We start from the raw sequence: 18,644 nt of genomic DNA on the forward strand, positions 1-18,644 counted from the left end.
TTAAAAGACTAATAGATCATATGGCCTCCTGCAACACACAGATATTCCAGGTCACGGTCAAAAAAAGTCCCAGCCTTCAATCATATGACTCTCAACCCTCGTAGCTTTACATAAACTGTCAATGAACCAAGTGATTAAGGGCTCCTTTTATTAAGCCGCGCTAGCGGGGTTAACGCGCGCGACTTTTCATCACGCACTAACCCCCACGCTGGCCTAAAAACTACCACCTGCTCAAGAGGAGGTGGTAGCGGCTAGCACGGCCGGCGGTTTAGTGCGCGGTATTATGTGCGTTAAACCGCTAGCATGCCTTTGTAAAAGGAGCCCTAAATCCCAAAATTTAAAAAATGCAAAAAAAAACAAAACAAACAAAACCCTGCAAAAATCACTGAGTAATTAAGCAACCACTTAGCTGTCCAAAAGGACTCCAGCGCTGATTTATATCTGCACTCCCTACGTTGACAGTCATTGACGTTCATTAGTAGCTTTTATTCCTGCTACATAGTGGATTAGTGTTTCGGTACCTCAGACCTGCTTCGGGGGATTCATGGCGCCAAAAATAACGCAAACGGCTCATGAGCTCAAATAACACATCAGTTTAAGCGGCGCATACTGACGCAGACAGACAAACGTCATTTGGCCTGGTGGTTTAACACGTACTAATTTGTGCATTGACTTCATGTTGTATTAGGGGTGGGAATTAGGCTGGCACGGGCAATTAATGGGCACAGACTGCATACTAACACATTGTACTTACTGTATGTAACCATCATTTTTGCCTCTTCAATTGGGGGTACTAAGGGACTTTTTAGTAAGCCCTGGCAAAATCTGAACTTAGTGCATGCTAACATGGGCCTTTCCCAGATGCTAAACTCATTTTTAATATGACAGTATTGAGACCATTTTATATATAAATATATATTTGCAAGTCCCATGCTAATTTTTCCATTACCCCACAGGAATTGCAAAAAAATTAATGTGGGAGCACATGCCACCTCCTATTTAGGAGGTGCTAAATGCTTCTGCACTAAGGCCCTTTTATAAAGCCGTGGTAGAGGTTTCTATCGATACCTGGAGTGTTAAATGCTCTGACGCTTCTCCTATGCTCATAGAAATTCTATGAGCGTTGGAGCATTTAGCACTCTGGGCCACGGTCGAAACCTCTACTGCAGCTTAACAAACCAAGGCCTAAGTCTGCAATATCCCATTAGCATGTGTTAATATGAAGTCACTAGCTTAGGGGTACCAGATTTTACTATAGTAAAATCTGGACCCCCCCCCCTAGACACGTCCCCATCCCTACCTAGTTGCACCCATCCCCTCCCCATTATGTCCTCAATCCCACCCTAGTCTCGCCACAGCCCCACCCCCTGCTGCCTGCTCTTGGGCAGGAGGAAATCCACGCATGCGAGAATGCGACGCAATGACTTCACGCACACGCTCGTTTGCACATGATGTCATTGTGTGGCATCCGTACATGCACTGATTTCCTCCTGCCCGACGTGATTTAGAGGAGGCTTTTCAAAACCCGGACAAAAATTGCTGGGTTTTGAAAAGCCGTCCGTACCCCCGGACGTGTCCTCGAAAAGGAGGACATGTCCGGACGTCTGGCAACCCTACACTAGCTGCATAATACTTCCATGCCCACTCCCCTCCCATGACACACCCCTCCCCCTAAAATATTTTTAAAAAAACAATAGCACACAATTAGTGCACTCTAACAGGCAAATTACTGCTAAACATTTTAATACAGTTTGTGCTAACCCTTTTTCCATGATAAGCGTGCATTAGCGCTTAACATAGTACAGTAAAAGGGCTGCTAAGTGCCTCCATGCTAATTTTGACCAGTGCAGTAATTGCCGATGACATGCTGGGCACATTCCCAGCAATTACCGTACAGTCTTTGCACTTAGCATCTTTTAATTTTTGCTGTTATGGCGCATTAAGTTCAAAAACATTTAGTAAAGGACTCCCCTAAATCTTTTATCACGGAGTGAGACAAACAGATGCCATGGTTTTTGAGTACAGTTAATGTGCCATATTTCTTTAAAAAATATAGTCAACTCAAAAGTATTGTTTATTTCACAAATCCATTTTTAAGGTGGGCAAGCTCAGTGTTTGACACACTTTTGCTAATTCTGTAGACACCAAATACTATGTGTTGTATGCATCATCATTGAAAAATGGAAAAATCCCTTAGAAGAAGAATTACCAAAGTGTCTGGATGTTTACAAAATGTGTGCTTTTTAAATTTTTGTTTTTATCGTCTTCTGATCAACTCGCTGTTCTTTACTGAAAACAAGAACAAATGCTGATCTAGGGCTCCTTTTACGAAGCCGCGTTAGCGGCTTTAGCGCGCGTGACTTTTCATCACGTGCTAATCCCGCGCTAGCCGAAATGCTACCACCTGCTCAAGAGGAGGCGGTAGCGGCTAGCACGGCCGGCAGTTTAGCACGCGCTATTACGTACGTTAAACCGCTAACGCGCCTTCGTAAAAGGAGCCCCTAGTCTGCCTCGAGCACACATAGTCTCCTTGGGTTTTACAGCATAAAGGAAAAAAAAAAAATCACACGTACCACTCTGTTTCTTTGCTGTGATATATGTGAATGTTTTATTTATTATTCTGTTTGGAAATATAATTTTTAAATGTGTAATATTTTAATTATGAAGAATGTAAATTTGACAATGCTTTGCATTTATTTTTTATATTTTTAAATGTACTGCTTTTTTTTTTTTTTTTTTGCAAAACTCTGAAAAACCAGTCTGATGTACCCCCTTGCATCATTTCAATTTTGTACATATATAATATTTCTGAGTTTGCAGACATTTCAGGGATTAAAAAAAAAAGGAAAGAACAAAAAAGCATCTTGCTCCAAAATCAACTGTTCTTAAACATTTTCTTAGACCTGGAAAATCTTTTATAGGGTTGTCATAACAGCATGCATCAACATGGCTCCACCCAACATGGTAAGTTCAAAGTCAGAGGTGTATTTTGTTAAATCACATGGTATGAATGTACATCTTGTAAAAGTCAGATATCAATAAACTTATAAGGATTTGCATTTATGTGTTCCCCCTACAATCCACAGTTTCCCTTCCTCCCTTTCTCACATAACCCACCCCCCTTTTATCTAGTTATGCTAGAGTTTTTAAGCGCTGGCCGACGAGATCAATTCTCCGATGCTCATAGGAATTCTATGAGAATTTGAGCATTTATTGCACCAGCACGCTTTAAAAAGCTCTAGCACAGCTTGGTAAAAGGGACAAAAGTTTCCTAAACGATTGATACTGGTAGAAATCAATTTTTAGAAGGTCTTCATTTAAATATACATAGAGATTATTATCGTTATTATTATCCCCCCACCCACTTTTACAAAGCCATGGTTATCAGCTGCCATGTGGCAAATGCTCCAAAGCCCATTAAATCCCTATGGACCTCAGAGCCATTACCGCAGCAGCAGCCACTACTGTGGTTTTGTACAAGGAGCCCAATGGGGTTTTTTTTGTAAATAAAAGGGAAATTCATCAAGGGACGCGAACCGATTTAGCACATGCTAGCCATGTTAGTGCACACTAATGATTAGCTTGCACTAAACGCTAAGACACTCATAATATTCCTATGGGTATTTGAGCATTTAACGCACCCCAACCTGGTTAGTATGTGATAAACCGGTTAGCGCTTCTTGATGAATGCCCCCCTAAGGGGCCCTTTTACTTAAGTGCATGGGGTGATTCTATATAGTGTGCTAAAAGTTAGCTCAAATGGAAGTTAAGGGTCATTAACTGCTGAAAGAGGGGAGAATGGCAGTTAGGTGCAGTGAGGGCTGTCAGAGAATTCATTGAATCCCCAGCTCTACATCCCTGTTTTTTTACATTTTTTATCTTACTTTTTGCTTGATGCAGTTTGATTTGTTGAGTAGGCAACCTGCTCAACCAAACTGCATCAAACAAAAAGTAATGCCCCCCCCTAAAAAAAAAAAGCAGGCCTCTTGGGCTGGAGATTCTCCAAACCCCCTGAAGGCCCTGACAGTACTGATCTGAATTTGACTGGCTGAACAGCATTTGCCTGTTGCCTGCTCGACTAATCAAATTTAGAGTAGCGTCCTCAGGGCCTTTATGGGGTGGGGCGAATCCCCTGAAGGCCCTGACCACCTGCCACTGTTTAGGTGTAATTTTATAACTAAGGGTCTAAAGGTTCTAACATGTAACTACAAAGGATCATTCACCTGGGAGGGGCATAGGCAGGTTATGAGCATTCTGACTATTTCAATGTGTGCTTTATCGAGTAATGTCTGTTAGGTGCCTAACTGCTTCATTTAGGTGCCTACAGCCAGCGTAAATGGTGATGCCTAATTGCTAACTTACGCTAGCATTCTATAATCCATTAGGTGCACCAATTTTGCTGTTATAGAACAAAAGCTTAGCACCTAGATTTTGGATGGGTAACTTTTAGTACCCTTTATTGAATTGCCTCCTTAATGCGAGTTAGCTGGACACAGGCTACTGTATAGTCATGTTAAACTGCACATTTCTTATTTTTTTCTATCTGAGGTTCCACTTACCACATGATGTCTAGCTAATGCAGAGTTAAATTAGGACCACATGCCCCCAGATACTATTTAGATCATCAAAATCAGGGCATCCAAATTTGGGGGTGGATCCCAGATCTGCAATCAAACTAATTAGTGAGCCATTAACAATTAATAATTGTCATTATTTGGTGTTCATTGACAGACATTTTGGATCTACTTGTGAATCTGCCTGCATCCTATTTTATAAATTGTGCACCTACATTTTATAGCACAGAGCTGAAAAGGGAGTGTAGCCGTGAGATGGGCATGGGCGGATCAGGGGCATTTCCAGATATTAGGCACAATGTTATATAATAGGGTCATTTATGTGCCCAATTACCATTAGTTGTGCTGCTCCATTGACAATTGAGAATTGACAAGAACAAAAGATAAGTTATAGTTCTCATATATTTTGGCAAAAAACAACAACAAACAACCCACAAATAAATAGAAGTAAGAACTAAATAATGAAATTTTATCTGATAAAGTTATGAATAATAAAAACGCAGTAGCCCAATAAAGAGTAAGGTGAGTCATGAGCCATGCTCGTGTGAAATGAGTCATCACTGAGGTCATAAATATAAGGTGCGTTATGTAGGAACAAAGCACATGTTACATTAGCAGCATGTGAGCAATGACGTAGTAAGTGGGGGGGAGGGGGGCGAGGGGCGGTCCACCCTGGACGCTGTCTTGGTGGGGACGCCGGCAACCAATCTCCTAAGCTGTGCTTAAAAGTGGCCAGCACTATCCATAGTGCGAAGCTTTCCCATGCGCTGAGGCCACTTTTAGGGCAATGGTAAAATGGCCTCATTTTCTATTTTCCCTATTAATGGCCATGCACAAATTTTCCCATTAGCGTGGGGCCATTAATGCATGAATATTTACCAACACTGATTTTCTAGGCAGTAAGGGCTCACCACTACTACTACTACTACTGCTACTACTACTTATCACTTATATAGTGCCGAAAGGCGAACGCAGCGCTGTACATTTTGACATTTATAGACGGTCCCTACTCAGAAGAGCTTACAATCTAACTTGGACAAACAGACATGACATATAGGGTTGGGGATGCAGAACCCAAGGTGAGAGGAGTTAGGAGTCGAAAGCACTCTCAAAGAGGTGGGCTTTTAACTGGGCCTTGAACACTGCCTGAGACGGAGCCCATCGTAGGGATTCACACACTAATAGGTTAGTGTGCAGCAATGCAGTTACACTGATTAGCACACAATGGCCCTGATTCTATAAAAGAAACACCTAGATTGACACGCCTAGATGATCTAGGCACTTTATTTAATTTTTTTAATTGGTGCTGTTAATTGAAAAGTGCTGTTAAAAACAAAAACAATTAAAAAAAATTAATTTGATGGTAGACACCTATCTTGCCCCTCCCCCTTTTACAAAGCCGTAGAGCAGTTTTTAGCGCTGGCCACAGCGGCAACAGCTCTGACATGTATAGGAATTCTATGAGCATCAGAGCTAAGGTTTTGTAAAAGGGGGGGGTCGTAGGCACCTACCTTCTCATGGTAGGCATCTACACCAAGGCATCTGCCAGCACCTACAGGGAAAGTAGGCATGGCTAGGGGCAGAGGTTGGGAATGGATTGAGTTAGCCACTGGTAGGCATCTATGTTATGTCTAATTTCTGTGCCTTCCATCCGTTTCCATAAGCACCACTCCACAGCGTTATGTTTCGTCACCCCCTCAGTCCTCATAATCAGCTCATGTCACACGCTATCTATCTACTCTATAGTCTCTCACCATTTTGTTCATTCAAATTCACATAGGTCTGTATAATAATGTTCCCTCACACGTTTTCAAGGCAGACCATTTATTTATTATCTTTTTATGTTCTATGCTCTATTTTTTTTAATAGGTTTCATATATTTTTTCACTAGTTGTGTTTTTAGACCTTAGTTTTATTTACAAATACCTCACCATTTTAAAATACACATTATCATCATGCATGTATATGGTCTGCTCACATGTGCATGTCATTCGATTGATGTTTTTGTATTTTATTGTGTTTTACCTTATATTTTATGTCCATTTTTTTATATTTATTTCCTTCTGCTCAACCTTTTTGTAAATGTTTAGTTCAGTGTCCCCTGAGGAAGGCATCATTTGGACGCCGAAACTAGGATCCTTGTTGGGACTGCATTTTTGAATAAAGATTGATCTCATTGGCTGATTGGACTCCTCCCTTGCCTCTCCTGCTGTACTGTAGGCATTTATGTTTGGTACATTAGGCCAGGAAAACTCTGGCCTAATATACTGACGCCTAACAATGTGATGCCTACCAGTGCCTAACTTGACTTAGGGCTCTCTTTACGAAGGTGCACTAGGGTTTTTAGTGCACGCACAAAATTACTGCGCGTTATAGTGTGCGGTAGCCGAAAATCTACCGCCCTCTAAAAAGGAGGCAGCAGTGGCTAGCGCGCTCAGGAATTTAATGTGCGCTATTGCACGCGTTAAGGCCCTTAGATGCCGCTAGGTCCAATTCTACAAATGACGCCTAACTTTGATTGACGTGCGGTAGGTACCATTTCCCTTGGCACCTACCGAGTTAAGCACTGTTTATAGAATCAGGTCCAACAAGCCCTAAAAATAATTTTAGCACATGTGAAACATGCGCTGATCCCAAAACAACCACAGGAAGCCTGAGCGTGCCCCACAGTAGTGTATTTTAAGTTGCAGTAAGCACGCATTAATACTTACTACATCTTAGTTAAAGGGCTCCTTATTTTGGTGAAATATATTGTTGTTATAAGGAGATTTTTATGCTATGATTGAAAGTTAAAACACATTAGGCAAGCTTGTTGTGCACTGTTTTGTTCTGAGGCTTTCCTTCCTGTTTAAGAGGATAGTAATGACGTTTTTTGCAAGTTTAGGATGTGTCTCTAAATCAGACATTTCCTGGTTATTAGATGAATTAGATATGAGGGGATGCTGAAAAGTTCTCAGCTCAACCAGGAAGAGAGTGACGTGGATATGGTGCAATCAATGATCTGAAACAATGTCAAAACATAGAATTTTGTTTCTGCAAATTGGCACTTAATGAAATAAGATAACACTCTTTTCACCTACAGTGGCAAAATAAGGCTCAGAATTTAGGAAGTTGGTTGGTTGGTTGTGCTGAGAACTTTTCAGCACTCCTTGTATATAATTTATTCATTTGGGGGATAATTTTATAAATCAACCAAAGGAGAGGGAAACAGCGCAGCAAAACAGCACAAGCAGAAGAAATGGGTGTGAGGAATAAACTTTAGTGAAAGACTATAACGTTCATCCTTCATACCCATCATTGAGGCCCATTGTGATTTCTTCTAGTTGATAATTTTACACTCTAAATTTTCACATGGTGAAAAATTCACTCATTAATCATAAATATCACAGCTGTGTACTTTATCTATTCTTCAAATTTTACAAGCACCACACACTTTGAAACAATCTCACCTTTTCTTATCAAATAATGGTTTCAATTAATGGACCGTCAGAAGCAAAGGCATTCAAGCCAGCAGTATATATTACTGCCTATTGCTCAAATCGGCCCATAGCCTTTTTTTAGGGCTCATAAATGTGATACTTCACAAATATTTTTCCAAACTATTTTTCTTTCTTTCTTAAAAATACAGTAGATAGGCACTTAAATTGAATTTTTTAAAATTAATTTTATAAGATAAATGAACAATAAATCAGGAAACAAATCATATGTAGAAAACAAGAAATACAAATATTAAATAAGACAAGAAATAAATCATATGTACAAGTCATTGTGTATATATATCTATATAATTACATAAAATATACGCACTTAAATTTGACAAATGAGGAAATGGATCCACTGTCAATATAGCATAAAGGAGCAGATGGAAGTTTTTCTTGCCAAACCCTTCCAATTCGCTAACTTGGACAGGCTTATGACTTGGACTATTTTCTAAAGTTATAAAACTACATAATCTTACTAGAAAAAAATAAAAAATATAACCCCATCCCCTTTATATCAAGCCACACTAGTAGCTGCTGTGCGGCAAAAGCCCCGAAGCCCTTTAAATCTCTATGGGCTTTGGGGCAGTTACCGCAGTGGCAGCCACTAGCACTGCTTTGTAAAAGGGGGGAACATAAAAGGGGAGAATGGCTTTGTAAAAGGAGGGAATAGAGAAAACTGGCTAAGCACATTTGCAATTATATACTTGCTAATGTGTTTAGCCTGTTTTCTAGTTGGACTATTTTCAGCCATAAATCGAACATTTAAGATTACGTCCAGGGCACATTTGAGGCTACACCTGTTTTAATAACGAATAAATGTCAAAGGGTCTCCTAACCTGACCACCAGAGGGATGTAAACATGACCCCCCACACACACATATTCCTCCAGTGATCACTGACCCCCTCCCACCTCCCCAGTGATGTAAATGAAGTATACTGTATAGCAGCCTGTATGATAGTGTCATATGTTAGGGCCAGTCCTAGTAGATCAGCAAGCAGGTTCCTGCCTAGTGAACAGTGCAGTGGACTATAGAGATGGGGACCCCGGTACATATTCCACTCTACTACACTTATGGTGGTCCATGTGAACCCTTAAAAGACCACCCAAATACAAATGTACCTACATATAGGTGACACCAGCAAGCATAGGAGGGATAGGTATAATCTAATCTAATCTTCTATTTGTGAGTAATGTTTACAGCCTCAACATCATAATTGATATTAGTCAAAAGCATTCATTCCAACACACTACCTGTATGTCCTGTCTGTCCATCTCAACTAGGTTATCAGCTCTAAGAGGCAGAGATTTTTTACTGTGAAAATAATTTTCAAAAGCATTTTCAATGTTTTACTTCTGGAGATAAGCATTCATAAACTTGCTAGGATTGTGCATTTGTTAGTGTGTATTTGGTTCATTAGTGCACCTAAAAATTTAGTGCAGAAATTCTACACAAATTTTATGAAAAGTCTGCAGATTTCAAGTGTATTAGGAGAAAAGGGGAGAATTTCACGCAGCAGGACTGATGAGCAATGATCCCTCTAAAGATTGGCTATGTGCATACAAATTTCTTCTCATGTGAGCGACGTTCTAAAAAAAAAAAAAAAAAAATGTTTTGATGTGAACAAGTTCTAAAATGTCCATCTATCATTCTCTCTGTAAGAAACTCCCCAACCCTATATGTCCTGTCATGTGTATCCAAATTAGATTGTAAGCTCTTCCGAGCAGGGACCATTTATTGCTTGTTAAATATACAGTGCTGCGTACACCTTTCAGTGCTATAGTAATGATAAATAGTAGTAGTAAAAACCAACAATTTTCCAAATTTGCAAGTATTTTTGTGAGCGACAATGTAAAATCTGTGTGACACTCCTAGAATGTATGAGCAATTGCTCACGTGCTCTGCTTAAGGGAACATAGCTGTAACAGTGGGATCTGGATAGTCCCTACTGCCGCCCAGACACACACACACACCCTTCCTCCTGTCCCCAACTAACTAATAAGACAATACACAGAATTATGGAACATAGCCGCAGCTCTTTATTAAACCACAACAGCAAATAAATTAACTTTGCATATATTAACTTCATTAACACATTAAACATCAATTGAACAACATCAGCAAGCTCCTCCCGAGCTACCCGGTGTAAACATAAACATATTGCCCCTGACCCCGCCACAAACAGCAAGAATCTGAGGGGTGGCATAACCTCATGCCCCTTTAACCAGGTCACCTGACCCCAAGGCACGGCTCCCAGCCGGTCCACCACTCATCACCGGATGAACCCCAGCACCCAGTAGCTCGGGAGACCCGCCATCCCAAGCTACCATAGCCACCAACACAAGGGCGGGCGGGTTGGGGAAAAACCGCCCTGGAGGACCCTAGAAAAAACCGAGTCCTTCAAGGTTCCTGCTTTATCACCTCCCCTGCACCGTCAATCACCCCACTGGCCCAATCATTCACCAGCCTTTTGGCGCGAACCACTCCTCCTCTATTTTCTCCCTAACTCTCCCCTACTACAGTCCCTCCTCCCCCAACATGCCTCGTGGGCGACACACGGGCCTCCCAGCCCCATGTTACAATACGCCCATTGAGACAAGTTCTCGGGCTACTCTATAAGAATGTACAATTGTCATTACCAAAGCTGAACTTCTGCAAATCCCCTTCAAAAAAACCTCTACTTTTCTCCCATCAAACAGCAAAGAAAAATCTCTCTGGTTGGAAAGAAAAGAATATGCCACATTCTATGACCCTGATAATGACCAACATGGGATTGTAGTATATATTACCTCAAGTTCTAGCTTCAGTCCAGAATTATAAGATGATAATCCCTCTGTTTTACTAAATCCCAGGTGGGAAAGATAAGCCTGCTTTCAGTACTAAGGATCCAAAAGCAGAATCCTCTTGTATTGCCACATCCACCCTATAGAATTTAGTGAAAGTGTGTTGGGAAGAACTGGTCGCAGATCTACATAGCTCTTCTAGAGGTATTGCCCTCAATTCCACCCAAGAGGAGGCTACTCCTTTGGTCAAATGTGCTTTTAATGACACCAGCAATTGTTTGTCGCAGACAATATAGGTGGAGAAGATCAGTGTTTGAATCCATTAGGAAATAGTGGCCTAGTCTGCCACGGGATGACTCTTTGGTTAGGACAAAGAGATGGGCCGATAGATGAAACTCATTAGTCACTTCCAGGTAATGCAAGAGAACTATGTGGACATCCAGCAGCTTTAAAGCCTTGTCTTTCTTCTTAGAACCCGTAGTTTGAAAAGCTGGCAACCTGACTTCATGGTGGATGTGAAATGCTGAAACAACCTTTGGCAAAAAAGGAAGGGGGCACCAGTCTCCTGGTAGAAGGAGGAGGTTTCAAATGCTGTGATTTGTATCTTTTTGCAGTATGCTCATGAGAATGCACAGAGTACCCTAAGGTTCAGAATACCATTTCTATTGCACTGGAAACTACCATTATTTCTAGAGGGCTACCAGACATACACAGTGCTGTAAAGTGTCACAAAAGAGACAGTCCCTGCTCAAATAAGCTCACAATCTAATCAATAAAGACAGACAAACAGGATGCCAGGGTAGGGATTGCAGTTAGCAGGGTTGGTTAAACTGCTGGATAGGTTGGTGAGGAGAGGGCAGTGGGGAGGAGAGTTATAAGCTGAAGTCTATCTCAAAAAGGTGGATTTTCAACCTATTTTTGAACAAGGGAAGGGATATGACTCATGGGCTTAGGTAGTTTATTCCAGGCATACTGAGCAGCAAGAAGAAAAGAACAAAGTCTGGAAGTGGCAGTGGAGGAGAAGGGTGCAGATAAAAACAACTTATCTGAAGAACAGAGTCCTTGGGGAGGCATGTAAGGAGAGACAAGAGAGAAAAAAGCTGTAGAATGATTTGTAGATTAGTACTAGGAGTTTGAAATGTATGCAAAGGCAGACAGGGAGCCAGTGAAGTGATTTGAGGAGAGGCGTAGCGTGAGAGTAGTGAGGTTGTCAGAAGATAAGTCATGCACAGAGTTTTGCACAGATTATAGGGGGAAGAGGTGGTTCAGCTGAAGACCTGTTAGAAGTAAATTGCAGTAGTCTAAGCCAGTGATTCCCAACCCTGTCCTGGAGGAACACCAGGCCAATCGGGTTTTCAGGCTAGCCCTAATGAATATGCATGAGAGAGATTTGCATATGATGGAAGTGATAGGCATGCAAATTTGCTTCATGCATATTCATTAGGGCTAGCCTGAAAACCCAATTGGCCTGGTGTTCCTCCAGGACAGGGTTGGGAACCACTGGTCTAAGCATGAGGTTACAAGGGTGTGGACAAAGGTCTTGGTGGCGTGCTCTGAAAGGAAGGGACACATTTTGGAGATGTAGAGATAGATGCAAAGAAAGGGTATTAACATGTGCTCTAACCCACAATCTACTAATATCACAGAACAAGGGAAAGAGTCAAACATTTATCTTCAACATCTATATTGTATCAACTATTACACAACTCTTATACAATGGGGGAAGGGGGGGGACCCATCATATAAATATTTTCAGGCAATCAGATCATAGGATCTCTTATAACATAGAAACATAGAAACATAGAAATAGACGGCAGATAAGGGCCCACGGCCCATCTAGTCTGCCCACCTTAATGTCCCTCCCCTACCTTTGCCCTGTGAATAGATCCCATGTGCCGATCCCATTTGGCCTTAAAATCAGGCACGCTGCTGGCCTCAATCACCTGTAGTGGAAGACTATTCCAGCGATCAACCACTCTTTCAGTGAAAAAGAATTTCCTGGTGTCACCTCGTAGTTTCCCGCCCCTGATTTTCAACGGATGCCCTCTTGTTGTCGTGGGACCCTTGAAAAAGAAGATATCTTCCTCCGCCTCGATGCGGCCCGTAAGATACTTGAACGTCTCGATCATGTCCCCCCTCTCTCTGCGCTCCTCGAGCGAGTATAGCTGTAATTTGTCAAGCCGTTTTTCGTATGGTAGATCCTTGAGTCCCGAGACCATCCGGGTGGCCATTCTTTGCACCGACTCCAGTCTCAGCACATCCTTGCGATAATGCGGCCTCCAGAATTGCACACAGTATTCCAGGTGGGGCCTCACCATGGATCTATAGATGGCATAATGACTTCCGCCTTACGACTGACGAAACCCCTTCGTATGCAGCCCATGATTTGTCTTGCCTTGGACGAAGCCTGCTCCACTTGATTGGCAGACTTCATGTCCTCACTGACGATTACCCCCAAGTCTCGTTCTGCTACCGTTTTTGCTAGGATCTCGCCATTAAGGGTATAAGACTTGCATGGATTCTGGCTGCCCAGGTGCATAACTTTGCATTTTTTGGCATTGAAGTTGAGTTGCCATGTCCTAGACCATCGCTCCAGTAGGAGTAAGTCGTGCATCATGTTGTCGGGCACTGAATCTTCGTCTGTTGTGCATTTGCCCACTACATTACTCAGTTTGGCGTCATCGGCGAATAATGTTATTTTACCTCGAAGCCCTTCTGCCAAGTCTCTTATAAAGATGTTGAATAGGATTGGGCCCAAGACTGAGTCCAGTTATTTCAGATCCCCATCCTGAAAATTGAATGTTAAATCATACGTCCCCTCCGTTTCTCACACACTTACCTTAAAGGTCTATAATGGACTACAATGCTGGTGCAGCTCTTTTAATTTAATAGATACGACAGGCTTTAGCAGTCTGATGGAGATGGGTAAAAAATGAGAAGACTTTGCAACCCTAGAACTAAGCAGCCCTATGCTGTATTGATATTAGTAATTTAGCATGGGATAAACTGCTTTTCCAGCATTAAAATAATGAAGTACAAAGGCAAAATTAACAAGAAATTGTATTGGATCTAGCCTCTGACGCATTGGATCTGCCTTTTGACATTTGCTGCAAAGCTTCTACAGCAGAGTGAGAGGATCACGACATTTTTGACATAATGCAATTGTCTTCTTGCAATGTTCCTAGGCATACTGACAGTAGGGATGGGCTATTGTTTGCAGTGACATGGGAAATGACAGCAACATATCCCATGCTATTACGTGTCATTAAAAATTGAAAATGAGCACACATTGGGAAAGAAGGCACACTAGTTCCTGATAGTGGATCCATCATGCATGCATGGACTATTATGCATGTGGAAATTAGTGCACATTAGAGAATGACACAGGAACAAATTTGTCCCTGTCCCTGCAGGAACTCAATTTTCCCATCCCGTCCCCGTGAGTTTTGTCACTGTCCCTGTCCCATTCCTGTAAGCTCTGCCTCAAGTGCACAAGCCTCAAACACTTATGATTTTAAAGTGTTTGAGGCTTGTGCAGATGAAGATGGAGCTTGCAGGAATGGGGCAGGGACATGTAAAAAAAACTCATGGGGACAGAATGGGAAAATGAGGACAGGAAAAAATTTGTCCCCTTGTCATTCTCTAGTGCACATGTACCAAAGAGTGTGTACATGCATGCACTATTGGGAAAGGGTGTATATTTGTAATGAAATAGTTTTTGGACCCCTGTTTGTTTACAAAAGTTAGACTTTTCCAAGTTTAATAGATGCTGGCACTGTCATCTTGACGTAGGAACACTGGATCATTTATTATTATATTGCCCTTTTACTAAGGTGTGCTAGCGTTTTTAGTGCACACAGGATTTTAGCGTGCGCTAAACCCGCGCTACGCTTCTAGAACTAACGCCAGCTCAATGCTGGCGTTAAGGTCTAGCTCACACGGCAATTCAGCGTGCGCTATTCCACGTGTTAAACCTCTAATGCACCTTTGTATAAGGAGCCCTTAACTTTTGGAGATCTATATGGGGGCAAATCAACTTGATACTGGAATCCTCAATTCCATTGACCTATGAGATGGTAATATGTGGGACAGCATTACAGACTAAACTTTTACTAGATAGGCATAGGAGTAGGCTCTTTATGATTATGACTGGGATAGCCATGCAGGAGATCACTAAAAACTGGAAAAATTGGGACAGACTCCAATTTACCTTTTGGTGGGAATTTTGGTGGGAGGGGTCTAAGGCTACTGGGCCAATTCCGGTTGGCCCAAGTGCCTCAGACCCTACCTGTGGACGGGGTTTGAGGCACCTGGGCCAATCAGGCCCTAAGGCCCGCCATTCGACCCGTCCATCTGGCCAATGTATTTACAGGTACGGGGATGGGGGAGGGGGGTTGAGGGGTCAGCAGGGGGTTGCGGGGTCAGTGGGTGGGGGGCATTTGGGGGTTCAGTGGGGGCAGTCATGGGAAGGGGGTGCACTGAGGGCAGGAGGGCCTGGGATCTCTCCTGCTCGTATCTTAGTGGGGGTGGGGTAGGGGGTCACCTGGGCAGGAGGGGATGGGCTCCCTCCTGCCCAGATCATAGTCGGCTGGGGTGGGGGTCACCTGGCCAGGAGGGCTTGGGCTCCCTCCTAGCCCGATCGTAATCAGCAGGGGGGTCACAGCTCAATGGGGAAGGGGGGCTTGGGCTCCCTCTTGCCCTGATCATTGGGGGGGGGGGTTGCGGCTCTCTGAGGCAGGAGGGCTTGGGTTCCCTCCTGCCCGGATCATTGTTGGGTGGGGGTGATGCATCATGGCAGGAGAGATTGGCTATCTCCCCTGCCGCGATGCAATCACCCCTCTACCTGAACTGTCACAAACTGCGGCAGGAGAGATTGGGCATCTCTCCTGCCACGTGTCGTGGCAGTTTGGGTAGAGGGGTGATAGCATTGCAGCAGGGGAGATGAGCCATCTCTCCTGCTGCAATGGTTGCGGTGGGGGGATGGGTAGGTTGCCAGGCCACTGAGCTGATCACGCCATCAGCCATCAGCTCAGCGGGCCCTTTTTCGGCACTTATACCTGTTTTGACTTAGTCTAAGTCAAAACGTATAAGTGCCGACTAGGCAACCAGTCAAAAGGTTTGGTTATACCTGCTGTATGCCTAGGTGTAGGTCGGCCCACCTCCCGCCCTTTCCCCTCCTCTAAAAATGCCTTTTTTTGCTCTATGCATTTAAAGGCAGGGGAAAGGCCTAAGCTGGTTTTAGATACGTCTAAAACCAGCTTTGGTTATGGGTACTTGGCAATCAGGCTTTTTGATCATCCAAGTACCCATTTAGGCCACTTTTTAGACTTTTTTTTTTTTTATTATGAGCCCCATATTCTTTAAACAGCATCGATTTTTTTATGCGCTTGTGGATGCCCAAGCTCAGTGAAAAACGCTATTTAAAAAATGTTTTAAATTAATTTTCAAGGCATCTAAAGGCGCCTATAAAAACCTGGTGCTGTGTTCATGCCTCCGCAGGTACTTTACAGCGCCTAATGCCACTGAAGGTGTGGCTCATGCCAGAAGTGGTGTTAGGTGCCATAAAGCACATAAGGAGGTACGATTCATGAGAAAGATGGGTGCCAGAAATATAGGCCTGAAAAAAGGTGTGATTCTCAAAATGGCGCCATCATGTGATTAACATGAGATCCGCGCCCACTTTTAAGGCAGCTGCCGACAATAGACGCTGTTTAGCGAATCCGGCCCTGGCAGAATCAAAAATTGAGGTAAATGACATGAGGAGTGACAAAAAATTAAAACGTTCCAGTTATCCACCTCTGACTGTTACTAACTGCAGGTCTTTTCAGTCCAAGCATCAAAGCTAAAGCAGTTTCAAAGCAAAGTTATAGGACTAAAACTTTCACCAAGTACAGCTAATAGTAGCAAAGATAAACACTTCAAAACACTTTCTAGCGTTACAAATGTCATCTACCGATATGATCACTGCTTCCTTTAATGCCTAGTTACTGTCTTCTGAGCTTTTAGATGCAAGCAAGTTTTTAAAAAAAGTGAAAATTGTCCAGGCTCCGCTGGAAACTGAAGTTGCACTGTTCATCCATCTGGCTCTGCATGCCCATCCATAAAAAAGAAATTAAAGATGATATTGCATTGTTGGAATATGTGACTAGTTTAATGATACATCCAATCATACTCTCCTCCATGTCTTCTTAATTTGACATTGATTTTTTTGATGTGGTATGTACAGGTATCTCTCAAGCATATATTAAAAGATGACATACCCTCCAGAACACATTAATTCATTTTTATGCTATGCCAAAAGGTCTGATTATCTCACTCACTACTTATCATTTTCTATAGCACTGCCAGACATATGCAGTGTTATGCATTAAACATGTAAGAGGCAATCCCTGCTCAATAGAGCTTACAATCTAATTAAAACAAACAGGGCTAACACAACTTTCAGTTCATTATCAAATACAGTTTAAAATATTGAATCTCACATTTAAAGCATTTCATAATTGCTACTCATCCTATCTTGTATCTCTGATTGTCCCTATGTGACTCACCAGCTCATTCAATTTTTTTGTTTTTTTTCCCTGCTCCTTCTCGGGTGAGCTTGGAAGAGAGGAGGCATTCTGCTTAGTTTTGTTTTATGCTGGTACTGTGATATTCTTTACCCCTCAGTGTATCAGCAGAACTGGCCATTAAAGCTTTTAAAATCTCTTTTTTTTTTCTGGCTATTGGGGAACTAGATCTGGAGTTTTAGGGATGTTTGTGTGTTCCTGCCTCTTTATGTGACATTTTTTAAAACTAAACTAAACTAAAACTTAGCTTTATATACCGGGTCATCAACCAGAGGAAGCTCGACTCGGTTAACAATAATTAAAAAAAAAATATATATATATACTAAAAACTGCAAGATTAATTTTTTAAATGTTTAGCAAATAAAAAAAGTTTTTAAAGATTTGAGGAAGAATTGGAAAGGAGAAGGACATCTCAAAGTTTACTATTCTTGATAAAAATTGAGGTCTTTATGGGGTTTTTTCATTAATTATAAACTGTTAAGAACATAAGAACATAAGAAGTTGCCTCCACTGGGTCAGACCAGAGATCCATCATGCCCAGCGGTCCGCTCCCGCGGCCGCCCATCAGGTCCACGTCCTGTGAAGTGGTTTCTGACTACTCCCGTAACCTACCTCCACTTCTAATCTGTACCCCTCAATCCCCTTTTCTTTTAGGAACCTATCTAGACCCTCCTTGAACCCCTGTAGCGTGCTCTGGCCTATCACAGCCTCCGGGAGCGCGTTCCATGTGTCTACCACCCTCTGGGTGAAAAAGAACTTCCTAGCATTTGTTCTAAACCTGTCCTTTTTCAATTTCTCCGAGTGCCCCCTTGTACTTGTGGCTCCCCACAGCCTGAAGAATTTGTCCCTGTCTACCTTCTCTATGCCCTTCATGATTTTGAAGGTTTCTATCATGTCTCCTCTAAGTCTCCGCTTTTCCAGGGAGAACAGCCCCAGCATTTCAAATCTGTCAGCGTATGAGAAGTTTTCCATACCTTTTATCAGTTTTGTCACTCTTCTCTGGACTCCTTCAAGTACCGCCATGTCCTTTTTGAGGTACGGTGACCAGTACTGGACACAGTACTCCAGATGCGGGCGCACCTTTGCCCGATACAGCGGCAAAATGACTTCCTTCGTCCTGGTCGTGATATCCTTTTTGATGATACCCAATATCTTTATCAGAATATGACTGTATAGAACATTACAAATAATTGATAGTGTCAATTCTGCAAGTGACAACCTCCCATGCAGTGGAAAACAT

This window comes from Geotrypetes seraphini, chromosome 6 (assembly GCF_902459505.1).
Source record: "Geotrypetes seraphini chromosome 6, aGeoSer1.1, whole genome shotgun sequence".
In the NCBI taxonomy this organism is placed as follows: domain Eukaryota; kingdom Metazoa; phylum Chordata; class Amphibia; order Gymnophiona; family Dermophiidae; genus Geotrypetes; species Geotrypetes seraphini.